Below are 26,394 nucleotides of genomic sequence, written 5' to 3'. Positions count from 1 at the left end.
AACTTCAACCAGGTCTGCCATGTGAGTGGCAGGAACTCAAGTACTTCATCAAGCCCTGAATCCCAGGAGCAGTAGCAGGGAAGTGAAGAGCAAATGGAGAATCCAGGACTCCTACTGGCACTCGTGTAGGGGTTCCAGGCATCCCAAGAAGCAGCTTAACCTGCTATACCAAAATGCCTGCCCCATATCTTATGGTTTCTTGAATCTTCATTCCTCAATAAGGAAGATTTGGTTGGGCATACCGTTTTAGACTCTTTTGAATTGTTGGTTAAAGTTTCCTTTTATATGTCTCTCAAGCAATAATTCCTTCCAGAATTATAACTTTACATATCCATCCCTATATTTCATGATGCCTGGTAGAATACTATAATATTTATATAGTAATTTTATTTAATATATATAGATACGAAGTCAATCTACATGGAATGTAATTCCACCATAGATATTTAAAAGGCACTCATATCTCTGTACTTAAATCCTAATTTCTGCGGCTGGCGCCACGGCTCAATAGGCTAATCCTCCACCTCTGGCGCTGGCACCCCGGGTTCTAGTCCCGGTTGGGGCACCGGTTCTGTCCTGGTTGCTCCTCTTCCAGTCCAGCTCTCTGCTGTGGCCTGGGAAGGCAGTGGAGGATGGCCCAAGTGCTTGGGCCCTGCACCCTCATGGGAGACCAGGAGGAAGCACCTGGCTCTTGGCTTCGGATCAGCGTGGTGCGCCGGCCGCAGTGGCCATTGGAGGGTGAACCAATGGAAAAGGAAGACCTTTCTCTCTGTCTCTCTCACTGTCCACTCTGCCTGTCCAAAAAAAAAAAAAAATCCTAATCTCTGGATGCATGGGTGTGTGTGTAGTTGTGAAATTTTATCAAGCTATATGCTTAATGATATGTGCCCTTTTCTATATCTATATTATACTTCAATAAAGAGTTCAAAAAATTAATCTGCTATGAGATTGTGGAAGGAAGTGTCACGATTTCTTCTAATTTAATACAATCCCATATAAAGTGTATGATATTAAATGTTTTCATTATTTTGCACACATCATTAGACTACAAATGTTCTGTTATAGAGAAGTTGCTAATATTTCTGTGGAAAATATAGAGACCAACTATACATAATTTTTTTTCTGGTCACTTGTAATCAGTGTTAAGTTTTAATGCAATACCTTGGTTGTCTTTTTACAAATTTAGTACTCTACAGTATTAAGCACTTTAAAGAAGTTTTTGAAAAATTCATTTAATTTCTTGACCCTAAAAAATGCTACACAGGGGCCAGTGCTGTGGCACAGCAGGTTAAAGCCCTGGCCTGAAGCACCGGCATCCCATATGGGCACTGATTCTGGCCTGGCTGCTCCTCTTCAGATCCAGCTCTCTGCTGTGGCCTGAGAAAGCAGTGGAGGATGGCCCAAGCCCTTGGGCCCCTGCACCCATGTGGGAGACCTGGAGGAAGCTCCTGGCTCCTGGCTTTTGATCGGTGCAGCTTGGGCAGTTGCGGCCATCTGGGGACTAAACCAGTGTATAGAGGACCTCTCTCTCTGTCTCTACCTCTCTCTGTAACTCTGTCAAATGAATAAAATAAATCTTTAAAATGCTACACAGTTCACTGGTCTATCCGCAACCCAAATGCTGATTTACCATTATTACTCGTATCAGTGTATGCTGACGGTATGGGGAAACTGGTATGTGCATTAGTGGTAAATAAGCAGGTGGAGTTGACTAGTGAATTATGCAGCATCTCTCTCCTCTCTTTATTTGTTCACCACTAGGGTCCAAAATATTGGAAAATTAGTTTTTTCTACATCTAGCAGTGTTTTGTGTGTGTGACTGGGAAAAGAGGAAAATGAAATAAATGATAAGAACTTTTTCTACAAGAAGCCATTGCAGTAATGAAGTTTAGGGGCCACTTACAGAGTCTATGAAATGCACAGAGATGTCATGGTCAAAGTCCTTGATTCTAGAATTAGTGTCTGGGAGAAGCACAAGGCAGAAGAAACTCATTGTTCTGTGGATGTGAGAACATTACTCTTCTTTTACATCATCTGCATCATCTACATAGAGCTGCGATTCAAAAGAGGCCTTTCTGATTGCAATGGCTTTGATGTTTTCAAAGCAAACTGTTTTATAATTGCATTAATTTTTGTCATGCTGTTTAAAGTAACCAAACTCCAGTGAATTACATAGACATGCTACCATTTCAGTTTTATGTTGAAGTATGTAAAATATCACTCTATCAAAAATTAGGTAACACATAAGGACAATCAACAAGTTACGTCAGTGGCTCTCAGTGGGGACTGATTTTTGCCCCCTCCCCAGGGGTACATATAATAATGTTTGGGGACAGGTTTGGTGGCAACAATGGAGAGAAAGGGAGGGGTGCTACAGCATCTAGTTGGTACAGGGCATGATGCTGTCAGCATCTCACAGTAATAGAGCAGTCACCAGTCACCCACAGCAAAGAATGATTAAGGTCAATATGCTCAGGTTCAGAGACCTTGACCTACAGTATTATAGGCTCATGTCTGCTTTCAGCAATCATGTGTCCTTGCACAAGATACCAAGCATATTTCATATAAGACTATGATAATATGTGTAAGCATTTGACAAGCATTAAGGATAAGTTGTCATAAAATGATTGAGGTTTTTGATACCAGATTATTACTATTATAAGACTTATTAATTAATTTATTTATTATTTGAAAGGCAAAGTGACAGAAGAGAGACAGAAAATCTTCCATCTGCTGGCTCATTCCTCAAATGCCTGAGACAACTAGGGGAGGACCAGGACAAAGTCAGGAACCAGGAATTCAATCTAGGTCTTTAGTATGGTTAACAGCATTCCAAGCACTTGGGCCATCATCTGCTGCTCCCCAAACTTGGACTGCATTACACCGGGTGTTTTCCAAGTTTTCCAGTTTGCAGGTGGCAAACTAGAGGACTTACAGCCTGCATATTCATATGAGCCAATGCCTATAAAGATTACACTATTGTAAGGATAGGCACCGTGGCACCATGGGTTAAATCTCCACCTAGAGGACCGGCACCATGGCACACTAGGTTAATCCTCCTCCTGCGGCACCAGCAACCCATATAGGCTCCAGTTCTAGTCCTCTAATGCACCATATGCCCTCATATGATAGGCATTAGAATGTTCAGAATTCTCACATGCAGTCTCAATTGCTGGATTACCATTAGTCTGCCACGTTTTTATATATACCTCCATTTAACTCTAGACCTCTTGTCTGCCACATCTTATATCCAGGACACTGAGTAAGAATCTCCGTAACCCCCCACCCCCAAGCTTTTGTACTTCCTGTTTCTTTGTGATGTTGACTCAGTCCTTGAGGCTTCACAATGAAAACTGTACCATTACATTGTCTAGACATTTAGGACTCACTAGGAGAGGGCGTATGACCCCAAGCCTAGCTATACATTTCTCACCCTACTCCATCCAGTCCTCTTTCAATGCTTTCTCTACATACAAACCTTTGTTGACTTATAGGTGAGCAAAGTCCTATAGGTATGTCAGCCTGCCTGATGCCTTTTACTCATCCTCTTAGCTAAGACTTTTGGAATTTTCTGTTTGATTATGAATCATCTCAACGTGTCTTTCCTTGTAAGAGAGCCAAACTCAATTTTCTAAAATTCTCGTGATATCACTCACTCAAAACTCTTACTCCACTGCTCTCCATGTGAATTACAAGATACTTGAGGGGGCCGGTGCTGTGACTCACTTGGCTAATCCTCTGCCTGCGGCACCGGAATCCCATATGGGCCTGGGGTTCCAGTCCCAGTTGCTCCTCTTCCAGTCCAGTTCTCTGCTGTGGCCTGGGAAGGCAGTGGAGGATGGCCCAAGTGCTTGGGCGCCTGCACCAGCATGGGAGACCAGGAGGAAGCACCTGGCTCCTGCCTTCGGATTGGCGTAGCTCCAGCTGTAGCGGCCATTTAGGGGGTGAACCAACAGAAGGAAGACCTTTCTCTCTGTCTCTCTCTCTCACTGTCTAACTCTGTCAAATAAAAAAAAATTTAAAAAATTATAAAACAAGATACTTGAAACTCAGTGCTGTATATTAATGAATTTTTCAGCTCATGTTCTCACTTGCATCTGTATCTATACCTGGTTATAGCTTCTCTCATTTCCCTCTTATTGTACTCAGTTCTTCCTTTCATTACAAAGATCAACATGCACATGTTATTGTAATGAATTGGGTTGTATTTTCAGCTAGGCTCTAAGCTCTTTGAAAACGGTACTGGAAATTTTGTCTTCTTCAAGTTACACATCTAATAGCTGAAAAATTTAGGCTTTGATAGTTTCTGAACAGACAAACCATCTTAAACCTATGAAATTCTTCCTCAAGATTTTAATAACTTGTTTATAGTTGTTGAGGCATAATTTCCCATTTAGCTCTTCACTATATTTGGAATTTACTTGGGACCTTGGAGTAACTTGGGAATCTAATTTCCTTCTATTTTTTTTAGTGAATATCTGCTATTTTTAAAATAAATACTTTTGTACCCACTCATGTTGGCTTTTATAGAGGAAACACAGTGAATCCTTATAAAAACACATAGTGTTTGAGTACTGAAAGAGTAAGAAATGGCTCAAGGCCCATGTCCCGTGTTCTTTCAGGTGTGTGAAGGGATCTGTGCAATCTCCATTCATACCCTGAGGATGCAGTTTTTTCTGTCTGAAGGAAAAGGATTCCACCTAGTCACCCTATTTGCTACAATATTCTCTTTTCCCATTCTTGCTTCAACACTCTGATTGTATCATCACAACATTGTTTATAATACCTAATCTTGTTTCCATTCACTTGTATCATTTTTCAGAATTACTACTTTATTCTGTTTATCATGTTAAGATTAATTTTAGAACTCTTCTGACAAGTTTGGTTCAGAAACTTCTGAATTTCTATATATTTTACTTTTCCTCTCCAGGTAGGTAATTTCATTCATTCTTTTTTGTTTTCTTTTACATCACTTAATAATTGTAAAACTGTTGTAAACATGGCACATTTTTGTTCATAATTATTGCTACATACCATGAGGTGTTAAACATACTGAATTAAATTTTGATGGAATTCCTTAATACATTTTTAAAGCAATTTTGCAATTTTGTTATATAGGCTAAAATTTTGTAAAATATATCTTTCATAAAATGAAAAACAATACTCATCATTACTTTTCCCCTTAGGTCTTTAACTATAAAGGTCAAAAAGCTTGGTTGTAAATACTTAACAGCAAACTTTACATTGTGTGCACATTAAAACTTAAAAGTTAAGTACCCCTTTCTCAGTGTCACTCCTCACATAGGGATATGGAGATTGTAATAAAATAGATAGGAATGTAAATAGATTATGTGTAGAAATTGATCATTATATACCCATATGTAATTCCCATATGTTATCTATAATAAACACAAAATATATGCCACAAACACAAATGTGCATATAAATACACAAATACCAATATAATTTTATATACATATTTGTTCATCTATTTACAAAACTTTTCAGGCCAAATAAAATTATAGTGTTTAATCATCAAGATATGCTTATCATTTTACATTAATATAGGGAGACATCTCTCTTTTTTTAAAGTAACTGCATAAAAGAGAGTTCTTTCTCTTGCCACAGAAGCATTTCAGAGGTTCTCAGTTCGGCCACAGGAACTTGTCCTTTCATCCTGTCACAAAACTGTCTGAAAGGAGAAAGGAATCCTTACAGATGACCTTGGTATTATATGGGGTGAGAAAAGTGAAATAAAAAAAAAAAAGAGAGAGAGAGTATAAAAGCAGCACATTCAGAAGATACTTAAGAACTAAGATGTTAGTAAGTCAAGGCCAATCATGACATTTATTAAGGTTTGAATTAGAAAGGAGGTCAAAGGGAATGATATTGTAGCAATCAAGATAATGCTTCCTTATAAGAATAAAGGGATATGAGAATGAGGTTGGTTGTTAATTATTTTCTTTGATTAGGTTACCAATTCCTCCCATACACATTTAAAAATTAATCAGAGATTTGCTTTAGTGCAGTATTATTCAAAAGGGTAAAATGAGGGAAGAGTTCAAGTACAAGATAAACAACCACAAAATGGAAGATAAGAGTTCCCTGCTTATTAAACCTAACATTTAATAATTACAAAAGTTGCCTATGAATTCCATGATAGATTTCATTCTTGTTATCTTATAAACTAAATTCTTGTGTTTCTGAAATCACTTTATTAGCTGCTCGACTGAACTTTCAAAGTAGATTCTTAAAATCGCTAAATCGTGTACTCTTCAGACATATCATTATCTATCTAGTTTCCAATACACTAGGAGATTGGTATGCAGTGCTAGAAACAAAAAGTAGGATCTGCTATAACACACACCTGCTGCTAAATTACTTATATAATCATTCTAAAAAGCATACCTGGGTTTCAAAAATGGAGAACATGTTTATTTTCATTACGAAAGAAAAATTCAATAAATTAATCAATTTTAAAGTTCGATTTCACTTCTAAGAATCTTAAACTCTGGGGGATGTATCTTCCTAATTTAAAAAAAATTAATTAAGGTGCACTGTGTTAGTTATTACAAACAGGGTGTCAAGGGTCATTCCACTTAAATCACTGAGTAGTAACCAGAGTTAATCATTCAAAGTTTGTATGTCTACAAAATACTTAAAATGTAACTGATAGTTAAATGGATTCATCCCATTCTTTCTCAGACAACCTTTAAACTAAATTAAAAAGTGGCTAGAACTCTCCAATATGTGTGTTTGTGACCTTTGTGTAATGTACTTTTTCCGAGTCTTGCGTTATAAAGTTTGCTATATGACTATCTTTAACATAAAGCAATTATGTTTGCTTATGAATGATAGGACAGTGAAACTGAGGCAAAAATACTGAAACATAAACATTATTACATGTTTTGTTTTCAATCTGTTCATGTTTTAGTGAACTAATGGAATTTCAAAACATTCCGGCTTTGTGCCCCAAATTTTTAAAATCTTTCTACTGCTTCTCTTGTTCTGAAAAAAAAGGGTTACAAAATGAAGTAGAGACAAGCCAACTCATGGTAACTTGACAACCCCAAGTTCATTTGCATATTCCAAAGGTGTACTTGGAAGATGGACATGCACAGTGTAGATGAATCAGGAAGTCACACCTAGTGAGGAGCTCAGAGACATCTCTAATGCTTCATTTTGTGGTTGAGGAAACAAAGAAATTAAATGGCTTGTCAAAGGTCCACGAACAAGTTAGCAGAAAAGTGGGCTTGACAAATCATTAACATCAAATATTTGGCTGGTAAAATCAGTGGCTGCACTCAAAAACTAACACATTTTCAGAAAATGTCAGTATTGAAAAACAGGGACCACCTTCTCTCTAAATCCTAATAAATTATACACAAAATCATGACAGTTAAGAGTTGAGTATATGGGCCGGCACAGCGGCTCACTAGGCTAATCCTCCACCTTGCGGTGCCGGCACACTGGGTTCTAGTCCTGGTCGGGGCGCCGGACTCTGTCCCGGTTGCCCCTCTTCCAGGCCAGCTCTCTGCTGTGGCCAGGGAGTGCAGTGGAGGATGGCCCAAGTGCTTGGGCCCTGCACCCCATGGGCGGCCAGGATAAGTACCTGGCTCCTGCCATCGGATCAGCGCGGTGCACCGGCCGCAGCGCGCCGGCCGCGGCAGCCATTGGAGGGTGAACCAATGGCAAAGGAAGACCTTTCTCTCTGTCTCTCTCTCTCACTGTCCACTCTGCCTGTCAAAAAAATAAGTAAATAAAATAAAATAAATATTTTATAAAATAAAATAAAATAAAAAAGAGTTGAGTACACCACAGGTTCTGGTGAAAAGTTTTATGATCAGCTACATTAGTAAGTGAAATTAAGAGCTATCAATTCTCTTTTCTACTCTTGTACCACCAAATACAGTTGGTGTAAGTCAAAAGTAAATTACAGAGTCAGACAGATAAAAGGCTTAAACTAACTTTCATAATTTGCAATACACTACATAAACTCATGGAATTATTTGAAAAAAGTAGTGAGATATCATTTTAATTTGGAATGCAAACATCAAGTCCCTAATATATAAGTTGTCATCAACAAAATATAAATATATAATGTATACAAAGAAAAGTATAAACAGAAAACCAACATATAGGAAAATGTGTAAATTTGGAAATAATTATGGTACATTATCCTCCAAATATAACTTTACTTTTAGAAAACTCATTTATTCTGTAAATGACATTATACACAGTAGATAGCTGCCATCACTCACGCAAAACTGATCACAATGTAAGTTGCCTCCCTACCAAACATACAATGTATGTACAGAGATCCAAAGCCATAAAAAGCATTCATAACTTTTGGCTTAGTACTCCCAGTTCTAAGAATTTGTCTTTCTTGAGCTTTAGTGACCAGAACTACATTTGATGTTTTAAAGGCAGAAGCATGGTAGTTAAAAAAACAGTGTAAGGTTATATTCTGTTTTCTTTTCTGATCTTGCCCATAATTTTATTGGCTTTTAGGATTATGGTGGCAACTTAGACTTATGTATTCTGAAAATAGTATGCAATAATTCTTAGGCCTATATTTTACCTGAACTTCCTATTTACTCACTTTAAACTAGTTTCCATCCACAACAAAAGTATGTGGCTGTGAGCACGTGATTTTCCCATACAGGCATACTCCCACTGGCACTCCCAGAGTTGTCAGCAATTCTCAACACTGACTATAAGTAACTCCACCTCTCTCCGTGCTCAAAAAAAAATCATTTCATAATTACAGACAGTGAGAGAGTTTTTATGGGTACAACACTGATTCAGCCCTAATATGGAAGAAGCAATCCTCCAACTTCAATAAAGTGTTATACAAGTAATCAATTACTCATAACATAAACAGCAATGTACACTAGCTTGTCAAGACACCAAGGATTAGGTTTGATATAGACCAGGAGCCACTGCAAGAATGACTTTAAACGCCTCTTATTACAAGTCAAAAATGCTGTACATCCAATCACCTTATACAACCACGGTGACTATGAGTAATTAAATAACATATGTGATTGAGTAAATGATTATGCCAAATACTGTGTTACTTTACTTGATTTATCTTATTTAATTCTTAAAATAGCATATTTTTTGACTTTTTTTGACAGGCAGAGTGGACAGTGTGAGAGAGAGATAGAGAAAAAGGTCTTCATTTTCCGTTGGTTCACCCCTCAATGGCCGCTTCGGCCAGCATGCTGCAGCCAGCGCATCGCACTGATCTGAAGCCAGGAGCCAGGTGCTTCTCCTGGTCTCCCATGCAGGTGCAGGGCCCAAGGACTTGGGCCATCCTCCACTGCCTTCCCGGGCCACAGCAGAGAGCTGGCCTGGAAGAGGGGCAACCGGGACAGAATCCAGTGCCCCGACCGGGACTAGAACCTGGGGTGCCGGCGCCGCAGGCGGAGGATTAGCCTATTGAACCTCGGCGCTGGCCGGTGACCACCATTTTTGTCTTTATTTTTGACAGAAGAATCTGTGACTTAGAGGGTTTAAGCAATTGTTCGGGAAGTAATAAACAACAAAACCAAAAACAAATACAGGGCCACCTAATGTCAAATTCTGTCTTCTTAGTTAGTGCTTCCTTTTCCACAGGAAGCTTCTTTAAATATTTGAGGATTATTTGTCTAAGGAATCACAATATGAAAAGTTGTCTTTTCCAGAACGTTTCCATTACTACACACAGACACACACACATACACACACCCCATTTTAACAGTAATACCCATTACCCACCTCAACCACTCCCTGAAAATCAGTAATCTATGTTGTCCCTATAAGCTTTTCCCTTCTAAACATTTCATGTTAATGAGATAGCATACTGTTTTATTATCATGTGTGAGTCTTGCTTCTTTCTTATAGCATTATGTTTTCAGGGCTCATTCACAGTATAGCATTTACTGACACTTCACTTTGTATGGCTAAATAATATTATTTCTATGGATATACCCCTGCTTTATTTATCCATTCATCAGTTAGTAGAAATCTGGATTGTCTCAACTTTGTTTTTTTAATGAGTAATTCTTCTATGAATATAATTTTCTAATTTTTCCTATGAAAATATATTATAAATTCTCTTATATCCATATTTTGCACATAAATTATTGGATCATTCATATGGCAACTCTAGATTTAACTTTTTAAGAAATTGCCAAACATTTTCCTAAAGGGGCTGCACAAGTTTACATTCTGGCTAACAATATATGATTTCAGTTCCTTCATATCTTCACCAACACTTGTTATTTTCTTTCTGTTTTATTACAGCCATCATGGTGGGTATGAAGTATTATTTAATTGTTGCTTTAAATTGTATTTCTTTAATGATTAATGATGAAGACCATCTTTTCATGTGCTAAATGATCATTTGTTTATCTTCTCTTAGAAACATCTATTCAAATCCTTTGCCTGTTTTAACTAGATTATGTATCATATTATCATATTATTGTGGCACTGAAGTATTATTTGTATATTATAAATACTAGCACTTTATTAGGGATAGGATTTATAGATATTATCTCCCATACTATGAGTTGTCTCTTCACTTTGCTGATAATGTCCTTCAAAGCACAATGGCTTTTTTAAAAATTTTTTTTTAAATTTTTTTATTTTTGACAGGCAGAGTGGACAGTGAGAGAGAGAGACAGAGAGAAAGGTCTTCCTTTTTGCCGTTGGTTCACCCTTCAATGGCTGCCGTGGCCGGCGGCACGCTGCGGCCGGCGCACTGAGCTGATCCAATGGCAGGAGCCAGGTACTTATCCTGGTCTCCCATGGGGTGCAGGGCCCAAGCACTTGGGCCATCCTCCACTGCACTCCCTGGCCACAGCAGAGAGCTGGACTGGAAGAGGGGCAACCGGGACAAAATCCGGCGCCCTGACCGGGACTAGAACCCGGTGTGCCGGCGCCGCAAGGTGGAGGATTAGCCTATGAGCCACGGCGCTGGCCCACAATGGCTTTTAAATTTGGTGAAGTCTACTTTATTTCTTGTTTTAATGTTTGTGCTTTTAGTATCATATCTAAGAATCCACTGCCTAATTAAAGGTTATAAAAAAGTAAAGCGATGTTTTTTTTCTAAAAGTTTGACAATCTTAGCTGTCATATATGTCACTGATATCATTAGTTAACTTTTCAATTTCATTATTTCATGCGTAGGTTTGCAATTGTCTATTTTTGTTTAAAGAGACTATCATTCTCCTCACTGAATTGTCTTGGTGCCCTGGTCAAAATAAATTAATTATAAATGCATGAGTTTATTACTTATCTTTCTACTCAACTCTATTGATCTCTGTATCTATTCTTATGTCAGTAATATACAGTCTCAATTACTGTTGCTTTGTATTGGGTTTTGCATCAGTAAGTGTGAGTCTTTAAAGGTGGGATTAGTTGTTCTGTTTTTCCTATTTTGGGTTTCTTACAATTCCTTATGGACTTATAGTATTCATCTGCCAAGTTCTTCAGAAAAAAAAAAAAAGTGGGAATTTTGTCAGGACTGTGTTGAATACTGCCATCTTAACACTATGAAAACTCTCAGTCCATGATCATAGAATTTCTTTCCATTTACTTAGGTGTTCTTCAATTTGTTTCAATCATGTTTCATAGTTTTTAGCACACGAATCTTGTACTTATTCTGTTAAACTTACTCATTAGTATTGTTTCAATGCTATTGTTAATGGAATTGTTTTCTTAATTTTATTTTCAAAATTTCCATTATTAATGTATAGAAATAAGACTTATTTTTACATAGTGACTAAAAATAATTTGCAATATTTAGAGAAATCTGATTTTATATGGTAATGGAGCAAAGATGTATTCATCTCTTGCATGAAACATGTCTTTTTTGTGCTGTCTACTGATAATGGATTCTATGGTGAAACTTGAAACAGAGAGACAGAGAGAAAGGTCTTCCTTTGCCGTTGGTTCACCCTCCAATGGCCGAGTCACACACCGCGCTGATCTGAAGGCAGGAGCCAGGTGCTTATCTTGGTCTCCTGAGGGGTGCAGGGCCCAAGGACTTGGGCCATCCTCCACTGCACTCCCTGGCCACAGCAGAGAGCTGGACTGAAAGAGGAGCAACCGGGACTAGAACCTGGAGCCCATATGGGATGCTGGTGCCACAGACGGAGGATTAACCAATTGAGCCGCGGCGCCAGCCCATAATGTTGCTTTTTCTCACTGGTTATTTATTAGTTGTGTTATGAATTTATACTGCATGTGAATTTATACAATTTATACTTCTTTTAATTCCTCTGCTACAACAGCTCACTCCTGGCCTCTATTATGTCTGACAAATAAAACTTCTTTCTATAAAGAACCAAATATGATACCTTGTGCCTGATGGAATTCAATGTGCTTTAATAACACACAAAAAATGCTTTCCTGCCAAGACTGTGTTTTAACATAGCCATCCTATGAAGCTAAGAAATTCTGGATGATGTTAAAAGTGGTTCAAATATAAATATACAGCCTTGTTTCATTCTCAATCATTATATCTCTTTATTTATATGCTCAGCCAAATTTAATGAAGAGCAAGAAACAAGCTGTGGACTCCATGTAACCAGAATTTTCAGAATCATAACTAAATGGAACTCAGGAAGTACGTACTCTTTGCAACAAATTTTGCATTTCTTTTAAATCTAGTATACATGGCTGCTTTTGATTTTCCCTAAAATTGAAGTTATTATTGCCTTAGAAGTTTACACTGATCATCTGAGACATAGCAAAAATCATTCTTTGCTTATTTTACTGCCATTTACACAGAAGCAATATGTGTGAGTATATGATGCTGCTGCTTTGCAGTATCATTTTCACATGTGACATTGCTTTGCATTTTTTATATCTATTTCCCAGTTTTCTGGTTATAATATCCGTCCTGTTAATTTTCAAAGAATAAAAAAAGTGTTATAGATCTCTTTCACGACAATGAGTTAATATATTTTTGAACTTTGCAGAATATTTTCTATTTATGAATTAAATGAAAATAGCAGGTGCAAGATTCTTTGAAACTGGTAATACTTGAGAGACATCCCCTTTGAATATTACAGTATTGATAATTCTGATTCAAGGCATCCAAAATAACTAGAAAACTAAAAATATCAAACTCTTGCATGATTTGCTAGGTGTTGAAGGCTGTGTGAGACACAAACCAAAAATTTCCAGTGCCGTGAAAACAAGTAACATTCATAGAGTGGAAAAGAAACCATAATATTGACATTCAGGAAGCTACTAGAACGCTGCCAGTAGGTGTCAGATAGAGTTCACGACAAGAAGAGAACAAAGTATAACAGGGATCCGAATACTATTTATATATATATATATATTTTTTTTTTTAAAGATTTATTTATTTGACAGGTAGAAATTCAGACAGTGAGAGAGAAAGAGAGAATGGTCTTCCTTCCATTGGTTCACCCCAAAATGGCCGCTGTGGCCTAAGCTACGCTGATCCGAAGCCAGGAGCCAGGTGCTTCTCCCTGGTCTCCCATGCAGGTGCAGAGAACCAAGAGCCTGGGCCACATTCTACTGCTTTCCCAGGCCATAGCAGAAAGCTGGACTGGAAGAGGAGCAACCCCGGGACTAGAACCGGCGCCCATAAGGGATGCCGGCACCACAGGCGGAGAATTAACCTAGAGCGCCATGGCACCGGCCCCCCCAAAAATAATCATTTAGCTGTAAGAAGTAAATTTTAATGTATTTTTTGTTTTATCTTTTGATAATATTATGTATCTTCTAAATTCTTTGCACACTACTTGTAATTTTAAAACCGTATTTGAATGTAAGGTTGTTTTTGAGAAGTAATAGATTTGAGATATTAGTTTTAATATTTTATTCTTTTTCCCATAGGTATTTCATACATCTTTAGATTGTTAGTAATTTGCAGTATGGCCTTGTAAATATAATACAATAGTCAGAAAGTTCAAGGTTTTGCTGAGGAGGAAGGAAATACATAACTGATAAATGAAAGGGAAAACACATAAAAATATTAATGTTGTTTCAGCTCTTAATAAGCTGATGGCAATAGTGTGCTTACCTAATATTGTAATTTATCAGGGTGCTTGCATTTTTTTAATTTTTTTATTTATTTTTTTTTTTGACAGGCAGAGTGGACAGTGAGAGAGAGAGAGAGAAAGGTCTTCCTTTGCCGTTGGTTCACCCTCCAATGGCCGCCGCGGTTGGCGCGCTGTGGCCGGCGCACCGCACTGATCCGATGGCAGGAGCCAGGAGCCAGGTGCTTTTCCTGGTCTCCCATGGGGTGCAGGGCCCAAGCACCTGGGCCATCCTCCACTGCACTCCCTGGCCACAGCAGAGAGCTGGCCTGGAAGAGAGGCAACCGGGACAGAATCCGGCTCCCCAACCGGGACTAGAACCCGGTGTGCTGGCGCCGCTAGGCGGAGGATTAGCCTAGTGAGCCGAGGGGCCGGCCCAGTGCTTGCATTTATTAAACACAAAGGTACTACAAAATGTTCACGGAAATAGAATTAAAGTACAGCAGGTTAAGCTGCAGCCTGCAGTAACAGTTCAACTCCTGGCTGCTCTACTTCCAATCCTTCTATTAATGTGCCTGGGAAAGCAGTGGAAGATGCCCCTGAGGATTGGGTTCCTGCCAAGAGCTCCAACTCTTGGCTTCTGCCTGGGCCAGCCCAAACTGTTGTGGCCATTGGGGAGTGAGCCAACTGATAGAAAATGTCTCTCCCTTTCTTTCTGTTACTCTGTCTTTCAAATAAATAAATAAATCTTTAAAAAGGGATAAGTTAAAAAAAGAATGAGCCATGCATACAAGGTGTGTTTGAAACATTCACAGAAAATAAATAGAACAAAATAATTAATGATGGATTTCAAAAATTTTTTGAACTTCTAAAATAATGTAGTTATTTAACACCAACTCATTACCTTGGCATGTAGTTGGCAGGCCATAATTTACAGTCAATCTAAATAAAAACTATCATTACCTTTTTAAAGTAAATAATTATTAAAGTAAAATACATTTTTCTAAGAATTTACATTTTAGTATATGCTTATTTCTGCATATGCTGAGTTAATAAATGGCATTATCTGAAATCTGATCCTTTCAAACACTATACTTAATCACCATTCATAGAAAAATAACAATGATCACTTATGTTTAAGGCACAAATCTAGGCAATAATTGAAACGGTTCTTAAAACATGGTGCCCCCACTCAATAAGATTGTAAATATACATGATTTATACTAAAGTACAATATTTATTTGTTAAGTTCAATAAAAACAAATTTAATTTCTAGTCAAGAACAATATTCTCAATGGTCACAAATTAAAGCCCAATTTATACAACTATAATAAGAGACCATATAAATGTTCCTCTCATTATTTCAAACAGTAAAAAAAGCTTAAATTTGTACCTATCTACCACGTGATTTTATCCCTACACGCCTTCAACATCATCAGCCAGTGTGTGTGAGTTGGGAGAGACTGCCTTTTCCTTACTCTCTGCTAAAACATTTTGTCTACCTTTATTGTGCCATTTGTTTGGTGTTTCCTGTTAACTTACTGAACCATATGACATTCTTTGTTCATTTCATGAAAGTGTAATGTTTCGGACAACTCAGATTTACACACTTCTTTTTTTGGAAAAAAAGTATATACTCAGAGAATTTTCATGAATGAACTACAAGTTTATAATCATTGATTTGTATATAAAACACATGCATTAGAATATATAGATTTGGGGCCAGTGCTGTGGCATAGCGGGTAAAGCCACCGCCTGCAGTGCCAGCATCCTATAGGGATGCCAGTTTAAGATCCCGCTGCTCCACTTTGATCCAGCTCTCTGAAATGGCCTGGGAAAGCAATAGCGGATAGCCTAAGTCGTTGGGCCCCTGCACACACGTGGGAGACCCAGAGGAAGCTCTTGGCTCCTTGCATCAGATCAGCGAAGCTCCAGTCATTGCAGCCATTTAGGGAGTGAACCAACAGATGGAAGACCTCTCTCTCTCTCCTCTCCTCTCTCTGTGCAGCTCTTTCAAATAAATAAATACTTTTTTTAAAAAAATGAATATATAGATTCTTATTTAAATGTAAATACAATGCTGCTCAGAAATCTCCCATATGAAAAATATTAACATAAAGAAAAGATATTCTATTTTTTTTTTTTTTTTTTGACAGGCAGAGTGGACAGTGAGAGAGACAGAGAGAAAGGTCTTCCTTTTGCCGTTGGTTCACCCTCCAATGGCCGCTGCGGCCGGCACACCGCGCTGATCCAATGGCAAGAGCCAGGTACTTCTCCTGGTCTCCCATGGGGTGCAGGGCCCAAGCACCTGGGCCATCCTCCACTGCACTCCCTGGCCACAGCAGAGAGCTGGCCTGGAAGAGGGGCAACCAGGACAGAATCCGGCGCCCCGACCGGGACTAGAACCTGGTGTGCCGGCGCTGCAGGCGGAGGATTAGACTAGTGAGCCGCGGCGCCGGCCGAAAAGATATTCTATCATTTGGCACCTATCTCTGGCAAGTTTGCTTGCTGTGGAAAATGTGGGAACAAAGAAAATAAAAAGAAATGTACCCTCAGGCCGGCACTGTGGCTCACTAGGCTAATCCTCTCCCTGCGGCGCTGGCACCCCTGGTTCTAGTCCTGGTTGGGGCGTCGGGTACTAGTCCCAGTTGCTCCTCTTCCAGTCCAGCTCTCTGCTGTGGCCCAGGAGGGCAGTGGAGGATGGCCCAAGTGCTTGGGTTCCTGCACCAGCATGTGAGACCAGGAGGAAGCACCTGGCTCCTGGCTGCAGATCAGCGTAGCTCCGGCTGTAGCAGCCATTTGGGAAATGAACCAACGGCAAAGGAAGACCTTTCTCTCTGTCTCTCTCTCTCACTGTCTAACTCTACCTGTCAAAAATAAAGAAAGAAAGAAAAATAAATAAATAAAGAAAAATTTTTAAAAATGCAATGTACCCTCAATTACTTGGGACAATCTTGTAAAAAAATTCTGGATATAAAACACCAGAAAAATATAAACAGGATTAATGAAATTAATGGGTACAATGAAGAAATTTTCTAATTCTTACATATAATCAATAGAAATCACATTTACTTGCTAAATGATGTTTAAACAGGTAAAAAATTCACAAAGCTCATATAAGTTCAAAAACCTTGTTGCTAAAGCAGGGAAACAGAAGAGTTAAGAGTATACAATTTTGAAAAAAGAAAATTTGAAATTTTTATCTTATACTGAGTGTCATACAGGATATATTCTTTTACTTGTCGAATTAGCATTTTATTTTCCAATTGCAATGTCCACTGCTGACAAGGATACATGGAATGAACTGTCTCTTACACTTCTGTAAGGAATATCTATTGGGTCCAAGCACATTGCAAAGGTTTCCTCTGATATACCAGCATTACTATAAGACTTTGGCCTCCAGGACTCAAGTTATATGAGAAAGAAGAAATCTGGAAACTCGTTAGGGTGAGGAAGTATGGGAATAGCCATCCTCCATTTCTTCCTGCAACATGAAATTCAGTCTAACACACATAGTTCCCAACTTACAATGACTTGACTTACGATTTTCAGCTTTCTGATGATGTGAAGTGACAACATTCAGTAAAAAACTGTACTTCAAAGCTAGAATTTGTATTTTTTCCCTCTGGCTAGTGCTATTCCCTGCCTCCTTTCCTGCGATGCTGGGCAGAGGCAGCAGACAAGGCTCCCAGTCAGCGCTGCGCTCTCCAAAGTGATCAACCGAGACTCCACAGAGAAATGTGTGGCTGAGCTGTGCTGATCTCTAGGGTCAATGTCTTAAGTGCATTTTCGACTTACGATACTTATCAAAATGTAACCCCATCATAAGTTGAGCATCATCTGTAGCTCCTCACTCTCTATTAATTTACTTCTATCAAATGTCATGAAGGGGTATAAAGAGGAACAGATATACATATTTTTCAATACATGTTTCTTATAAAATTTTGGTTCATATTATCAATGGACTTCAAAGTTTGCAGAAAACTGAAATTAAAAGATAAGCTTACTGTGGTGTAAAAAATTGTAACTCATGTATTATTTTTTCATAATATTCATTTTCTGTAATTTTTTTAACAATCCTTGGTAAATGGACATGTTAACATGTATTAAATCACATGGCTCTGTTCCCTGATGTGACTCTTGCAGACATAGTCTACTGACTCCTCCCTGTCTTCTATGTCAAACCATTCTTTTGTTCAGAGACTCTCTCCCTTTCTGCCTTCAAAATCGAATAGGCAAAGGCTGCTATGACAGGTGGTTCTTCTTTAAGTTTTACTGAACAGAAATCAGCCTTGTTGCCTACACACCATTGAAACTCTCATAGGCTTTGACTCTTCTCTATAAAATCAGGATAACACACATTGACTAAGATTGCTTTGAGTAATAAATGAGATAAATTATTTGAAAATGTATGGGACATATAAATTATTGTATAAAGTTGTAATGTAGAAAAATGTAGGGGAGGACTGTAAGGCTCCAAACTGCTGTAAAACTATGCATGAGGGGCTGGCATTGTGGCACTATCTGCAGTGCTGGCACCTACCAGTTCAAGTCCAAGCAGCTCCACTTCTGCTGCAGCGCTCTGCCAATGTACTTGGGCATGCAGCAGAAGATGGCCCAAGTTCTCTGGGCCCCTTCCACCCACGTACAAAACCCAGATGGAGTTCCAGGTTCCTGGCTGTGGCTTGGCCCAGACCCGGCCATTGTGGCAATTTAGGGAATGAACCAGGGGGTGGAAGATCTCTCTTTTAGTCTTTCCCTCTCTCTTTGCCTCTGCTTTTCAAATAAATTATAAATCTTAAAAAAAAAAAAAAAAAAAAAAAAAGACCAAGCATTTTCTCTGAAATCACTCTGCTGTTTAGAGTTTGGCTTCCCTTTCATCTTTTATCATCTGACTCAGGAAGGAAAATAAAAGAAACTCCCTTGCCCTGCACCTTTCAAGGTGATAGACAGTTTCTTAGGAAGCACTCATTAAACCAGCTAGCTCTGTATCTAATCTCAGCCAGTGGGAGAGGATTCTTTCTATCAATGCTGAATGAATTTGGAAAGAGAGGAAACAATGAGGTGGGAACAACAGGAGTAGATTGGGTGGAGGGAGTGGCACTTCAGCTGAGTTTGGAAACATTGGAATAATGAAGAAAGAGGCATTCCAAGGCAGGAGGTGATATGAAAATAAGAGATTCATCTTCAAGGTGATTTCCTACAGCATTCAGGGAAAGAATGATATAAAAACCATAATAGCAGATGACGGCACAAACCAGTGGGCAAGAAAGCCAGCACTGCCCTGGAGCAAACTTGTCTGAGAAGACGGCACAGAAGCAGGCTTGAGGCTTTGCCCACCGTGGCATCATTGTCTAAGACCACTGTGGCTTTTAGCTCTGCTCTTCCGTACCCATCTTTTGTCCAGAGCAGTCTGTCTACAAATAGCTAGCTTCCTCTGCTGAAAAATGTGCACGATCTTCTCCTTTGTCCTCAGATGGGCCCTGAGAATTACAGTGATCTTATAAGTGCCTTTTCAAGCACCTTACATTTCTACAATTAAAAAAAATCCCTATAAAAAGCTTGATTTTTTAAAAATTTATTTATCTGAAAGTCAGAGTTACACACACACACACACACACACACACACACAGAGTGAGAGAGAGACAGAGAGAGAAAGAGATAGAGAGAGAGAGAGAGAGAGAGAGAGAGAGAGAGAGAGAGAATCTTCAACCTGGCTGGTTCACTCTCCAGATAGGGGCTGGGCCAGGCCTAAGCCAGAAGCCAGGAGAGAAACTTGATTTTTTTTTTTTTTTAAGACTTATTTATTTGAGAGGCAGAGTTACAGACAGAGAGAGGAAGAAACAGAGAGAGGTCTTCCATTTGCTGTTTCACTTCCCAAATGGATGCATCCATCAGAACTGGCCAACCTGAAGCCAGGAGCCAGGAGTTTCTTCCAGGTCTCCCACGTGGGTTCAGGGGCCCAAGCACTTGGGTCACCTTCTACAGTATTCCCAGGCTATCAGCAGGGAGCTGGATTGGAAGTGGAGCAGTGGGGACTTGAACAGGAGCTCAATTGGGATATCAATGCCTAGGCTCAGGCTTAACCTACTACGCCAAAACGCTGGCCCCAAGAAGCTTGATTTTTAATGTAGAATTACTAACTGCATATTTTTTTATTCTGAACATGTGCATATTGGTATCATATTAAAGTATAATCACAACAAAACTGAATTCTTAAGTAAAAAATTATATACCATAGACATGTCATAATCATCAGAGATACCTAATACCATAGTTCCCACTTATTGTGGTCTTTGCTTTCCATGATTTCAGTTACCCATGGAAAACATGGTCCAAATATACTACAAATATACACACATAAACAATTCATAAGTTTTAAATTGCTCACAGCTTTGAAAAGAGTGATAAAATCTCACACAATCCTGCATTCTACCCAGGACATAAAACATCTATTTTCCACTGTATCCATGCTGTATACACTGCCCTCCCTTTAGTCACTTACTCTTAGTTGTCAGGTCAACTGTCTTGGGTATCTCAGTGCTTGTGTTCAAAATATGCTTACCAGGGCCACTGCTGTGGCGTACTAGATTAAGCCTCCACCTGCAGTGCTGGCATCCCAAATAGGTGCCAGTTCAAGTCCTGGCTGCTCCCCTTCCAATTCAGCTCCCTTCTGGAAGCCTGGAAAGCAGTGGAGGATGGACCAAGTTCTTGGGCCCCTGCACCCATGTGGTAGACCCAGAAGAAGCTCCTGGCTCCTGGTTTCGGATGGTCCTGGCTCTGGCCATTACAGCCATTTGGGGAGTGAACAAGCAGATGGAAGACTTCTCTCTCTGTCTTTCCCTCTCTCTGTAATTCTGCCTCTCAAAGAAATCTTTAAAAAAAATACCCTTACCTAGAAGCCTAACACTGCATCACAATGACTATTTCATTCAGCTCATCAAGCAAAATCTCACATCATCTCAAGAAGTAAGAGTTCAAGAAAATGAGGTATTTTGAGAGGGAGAAAAGGACATCACATTCACATAAATTTTATTACAGTATAATTATTGTTTTAATATTATATGTTATTATTAATAGCTTATTTTGCTTAATTTATGAATTAAACTTGATCATGGGTATGAATGTATAGGAAAAAACATAGTATATAATGGGTTTGGTACTATACATGGTTCAGTCACCCACTTGAAGTCTTATAACATAATCGTCATAATCAGCAGGGACTACTGTATAAGTCTGTACTAAAACTCTAAATACATTCCCATATTTAGTCTTCTAATAACCCTTTGGATAGATGTGACTGTTATCCTTATTTTACTTTACAGTGGGAGAACCTGATGTTTACAAGGAATAAGTTACTTGCCTAAAGTCACAGAACTCATACACAGCAGAGAGAGAGTCAAAGAACCCTTACCATCCAAACGTCATCTAATAGATTTTAGGAACGAGTGAAAGAGGAGAAGCTGCTTGTATTTCCAAACTGTAAGGGGCACTAAAATAACTCCAGTGCTAATTCACAAAGTGTTTTTACTGGTCTCTTGTAGGAAGCCAGGAAAAAGATAAAGGAAATACATGTAATTATGCACAGATGTCTTTATGTTGATCATCTTTAAATTTAAATGTCTGCGTGTAGTATCAGTTGGATAGAAGTAGGCAGTTGCAATCTATCAGATTGCTCTGTTTACTAGATACAAAATTGTATTTTTAAAATTATAAACATTAAAAAATATTGGTTCAGAAAATCACAAAAGAAAACATAGGAAAAATTCAGAAAAAAAGAGAAAGCATTTGTATTTTTTTAAGAATACTGACTCTAGACATCAGTGCAAATGAATTAAACATATGTATTTACTCTGATAAATAATTTTTATTGATAGAAACTCTTTCCTCCATCATTAAATAAATATTCTTCAAATACTTTAAACTTTTTAATTTCTAAATTAGAAACCAGTGCTGGCTCCAAGCTGCCAGCCTGTCTGGTGCTAGGGCTGGCACATATGCATAAAAACATTTACATTTATGATGTTTGGTAAGCAATATATCAGAAGTAAGAATCAACAGTACAAGGCATAAACATAATACAGCAGGACAATCATATTCACAATATCAGATAGGAAGGAAAGTATTCCATAAGAAGGTTGTGGTCAGAGTACCCCTGGAGACCTTTCAATAGATATGAGACCCTGGAAAGCACAAGGAAGTCAGACAAGGGAAAAAAAAGAGAGATCTTTACAAGGTGTCCAGCTAATAAATAATTTACAAAGCAATTTAGCAACCTCAGCAGGCCCCACTTACAAGGCTGTGGTAGGGAACGGAGTCTATATTTGTAGAGAAGAGCAGAATCAATACAAGGAGTAAGCTGTCAGTTTTTTCTATAGTGTCAATATCTCAGACTGGCTGCTTTCACTGGTGCTCCTGTGGAAACAATTTCCAAAAGTATACTATTGAGTGACATGCGGCATGGATTAAATGATTTACTTTAATCCCCTAACTGCATGTTGAAAGACCAATAGCCCAAAAGGAATACCAGAGCACCCGAGGACAAAGCAACCTGTAATAACAGTGTGATTTTGGAATGGTTTATACTTAGGAAAACCTTAGTGCCACAGCCAGATCCTTTCAGAACAACAAATCTAAATGAGAAGTGGCCACAATAGACTTATAATGTCTGGCTACCAGGAGGATCATTCACAATATTGGGAGATCTGATTAAATAGATTTATTGATCAACTTCTCTGTAAAAGTTATAAGAGAAAATGGTGGTTTGATCTTGGAACTGCAATGAACAATCTCAAGTCCCTTTAAGTTTGCACCTTATGCAGATGTGGCTATGCAATTTATTAAGTATCTTGTAAAAGTCAAACATGATCTTAGCACTAAATAATTATACATAATAAATATTTATCTCCTTATAACAGAAAGTTATAGAATTGGGGGCTGGTGCTGTGGTGCAGTGGACTCAGCCTCTGCCTGCTGTGCCAGCATCCCATATGGGCGCCAGTTCAAGTCCTGGCTGCTCCTCTTCCAATCCAGCTCCCTGCTAGGGCCAGGGAAAGCAGCAGAAGATGGCCCAAGTCCTCGGGCCCCTGAACCCAGTGTGGGAGACTCAGAAGAAACTTCTGGCTCCTGGCTTTGGATCAGTGCAGCTCTGGCTATTGTGGCGATTTGGAGAGTGAATCAGCAGATGGAAGACCTCTCTCTCTGCCAAGTGCCCACTCCAAGATATATTTTATTTTGCTGCAAAATACTTTGAAAACCATACATATACAGGACCTTCCAATAGTTCATGGAAATGTGTATCATGAAAAAACTACCATGAATTTCAAAAACATTTGCACAAATATAAATTTATGTTTTCATTCCGTTTTTCCTTGAACTTTTTGAAATATCCTCATAGTTGCTTGGAATTATTAACTTCTCTTATTGTTTTGTTTAATAACAAACAGCATTGGTGAGAATAACCTTTTAGAAAAATTTTCTAAACACATAGATGCTTTCATATGAAATACCTCATTGGACTATCACAAATTTTTCAGCATCAGCATTTTTATTATGATTAAGATTACAGATTTAAAATTAAAGTTACGGAAGTCTCAAATTAGGAAACCAAGTGGACGCCTGTTTCTCAGTGTGTAAAATTTTATTCTCTTAATAAAACAAAAATTGGTGGGCCAGCACCGCGGCTCAATAGGCTAATCCTCCGCCTTGCGGCGCCGGCACAGCAGGTTCTAGTCCCAGTCGGGGCGCCGGATTCTGTTCCGGTTGCCCCTCTTCCAGGCCAGCTCTCTGCTGTGCCCCGGGAATGCAGTGGAGGATGGCCCAAGTGCTTGGGCCCTGCACCCCATGGGAGACTAGGATAAGTACCTGGCTCCTGCCATTGGATCAGCTCAGTGCGCTGAGCGCACCGTGCCAGCCGCAGCGGCCATTGGAGGGTGAACCAACGGCAAAAGGAAGACCTTTCCCTCTGTCTCTCTCTGTCCACTCTGCCTGTCAAAAAATAAATAAAAAACAAAAATTGGTAAATCTGATAATATTTCTCTATTTAAACCAGTATGTCATAATGTTATAGTCATCCCTCAGATCCCTAATGCTTTAACGTCCTAAGACTGCATGATTCTATGTTTGCTCTCCAAAATGTCCAAATGTCCAGTTTTGTCAAACTGAATCCAACTGCAGCAATTTCTAAGCTCTCTGTGAAGTGGTGAGTAGTGCTAGAGACTGAGAACATAAGGAAAAACATAAAACATGGTTCCTACCCTCGGAGCCAACCAATTCAAGGATAAAGACATTTAAAGCATAAATAAAAGCATAAATAAAATTGAAAATTTTTCTAATTTCTATCATTTCTGAAATTCAGAGGAAAATTCATAATGAGGACAAGAGTGATCATGCCATCATTTGTTATAATAAAACTGAAAGCAACTATATGGTGTGTATTTAGTTTTTTTACACATTTGTTTTGTTAGGTATTATGATTTTCCTTCATTTTAAAGAGAGTAGACATTTCATGGCACAAATCCAATTTTAGATAAAAGATTTTGAGCCTCGATGAGAAGTTTCATGGATGGTACACTTTGGGAGAAAAAAGAAAACTTGAACAATGTAGACTGCGAGGTCACCTGGTGAGGTGCAGGGGGCAGTGTAACAAAGGCTGAGGAAGATGGCTGCTCTGTAGAATCTGCAGAGGGGCTGGGCATCTGTGGGACTTCCCTGGCAGGATGGGTGGACTGTTCCTTTTTAACAAGAGAACAAGTCTTTAACAGGTCTGTTAAAGAGGAGTGGTGCTGAGGACCGCAGACAAGTCTTAGGTCATCAAAGTCAAATGATTACATATGTGTTGAAAAAAAAAAAGAGATCATCTCTGGACTGATTTATTGAGTTAAAATTAGGGAAACTTAACTGACACACTTGGAATAAATCAACACTCATTATTTTTAGAAATGTAATCAAATTAACATTTATTTTAGTAAAAAGGTAATGTGATATTCTATTAGCTATTTCCTCATAATTGAAAAATTATTGTTTTATCATAAAGTAATCACTTCAAACGTTATGATGCCTATGCCTCTTCAGTTCACATGTCAAGTTTAGAAGGACTCACTTGTCCCTGCTGAATGTCAGTCATAACTGAATATGCTGCTGCTTAGTAATAAGATGTTACATTAAAACTTGAACCAGAATGTGAAATGTTAAATTATTTCAAAGAGCAAACAACAAACAATCCTCGTTTGTTTTTTAGGTGAGTTTTCACAAATTAAAACTTTCACTCAGAATTTGAATACACAATATTTTTTGAAATAAAACTTGGCAACCTTGATCTTAAATTCCTTTGTGAACAATCTCCAGGAACCCCATACGCTCCAGGAAGTGCCCTAGTAACTGGAGTCCCACCAGTATCTTCCACTGATTCCCCTTTTCTCATTTGATCTGCCCAGAACCTGTAGCAATCAGAGATCAAAAAGCCATGAAGAATGAAAAAATGTGGAAGTAAATGCTTCATAAAATATGCTACCATACTGTTACTGAGTCCAGGAGGAAAGTTTTTCCCTAACCAAGGAGTCTGTTCCTCTCAGAAATGGCCACAGAGGTGGGCTTTGAAAATCAAATAGCATATTCACTAGCGAGAATGGCAGAAGGGGCTTCCGTGACAAGCCCAGAGTGCTAAGCAGTCTCAGAAGTGGAAAACCAAAATTTGTGTAGAAATTGCTGTATCTGACTCAAAAACAGGAATTAGTAAAAGAAATGGATCATAAAATATTAAAGTTGAAAAAAATTCACAGGTAATCTAGCCTAGGGGCTTTTGAAATCTTTATGAAGGTGGCTTCTAAACAAATTTCAAGCACACTACCAACAGGTAAAATACAAAGTTAGAATTTTGTGGCAGAACAAAGCACTCCCAGTCTGTAGGACTCCACAGAGCGCTGCTTCAAACCCAGCGATCTCATTCCAGTCTCTAATGAGAAAAGTGAGATCCAGAGAAGTGAAGTTACCTGCTCAGGGTTACTGCTGGGATTGAAAATGAAGAGTCCTTTACTTACTGTACAGTAATATGTGTTAACACTATGAATTATCCCAGATGTATTTTCTGGCAAGGTTAAAAGGAAGTAAGGCAAAATATCATTTGCATATCACAATTTAATGAGAATAAATTAATAAATTGGATGATTTTTTAAACCTCCACCTAAATTTTTTGTTTTCATTGTTATCTTTATCATTCACCATGGTTTGAAAGGTGAATATTCTGTTTTAATGTAAAGCCAAAAATCAAATAGGGGTCCTGTAGTCATTTAAAGGGCAGCCATGCTGCAGGATTTAGGTTGAACTCCCAACTTTTCTCTTAAACACTTTTGACATGCCATACATAAGGTTATCTCAGAAAGTTATTAAAAAA

The 26,394-nt window shown here is 38.6% G+C and overlaps 1 protein-coding gene across 4 annotated transcripts in view; it reads right to left on the bottom strand.

The window, feature by feature from the left end:
- HNF4G (hepatocyte nuclear factor 4 gamma) overlaps window positions 1–26,394 on the bottom strand; it is a 138,627-nt gene that overhangs the window by 45,264 nt on the left and 66,969 nt on the right. The window contains exons 2-3 of one of the 4 annotated variants that reach the window (XM_070075241.1): window positions 23,868–23,990; window positions 22,299–22,418 (exon numbers count right to left, since the gene is read on the bottom strand). The exons of 2 other annotated variants lie outside the window; for them this stretch is intronic. The gene's annotated coding sequence lies outside the window, so the exon portion shown is untranslated. The remainder of the gene's footprint in view (window positions 1–22,298; window positions 22,419–23,867; window positions 23,991–26,394) is intronic. One more of the 4 variants, XM_008255673.4, reaches the window with a different exon arrangement.

The sequence above is a fragment of the Oryctolagus cuniculus genome, chromosome 6 (assembly GCF_964237555.1).
Source record: "Oryctolagus cuniculus chromosome 6, mOryCun1.1, whole genome shotgun sequence".
NCBI classification, from domain to species: Eukaryota; Metazoa; Chordata; class Mammalia; order Lagomorpha; family Leporidae; genus Oryctolagus; species Oryctolagus cuniculus.
Note: the sequence above shows the minus strand (reverse complement) of the source record. Positions and strands in the feature narration are given on the sequence as shown.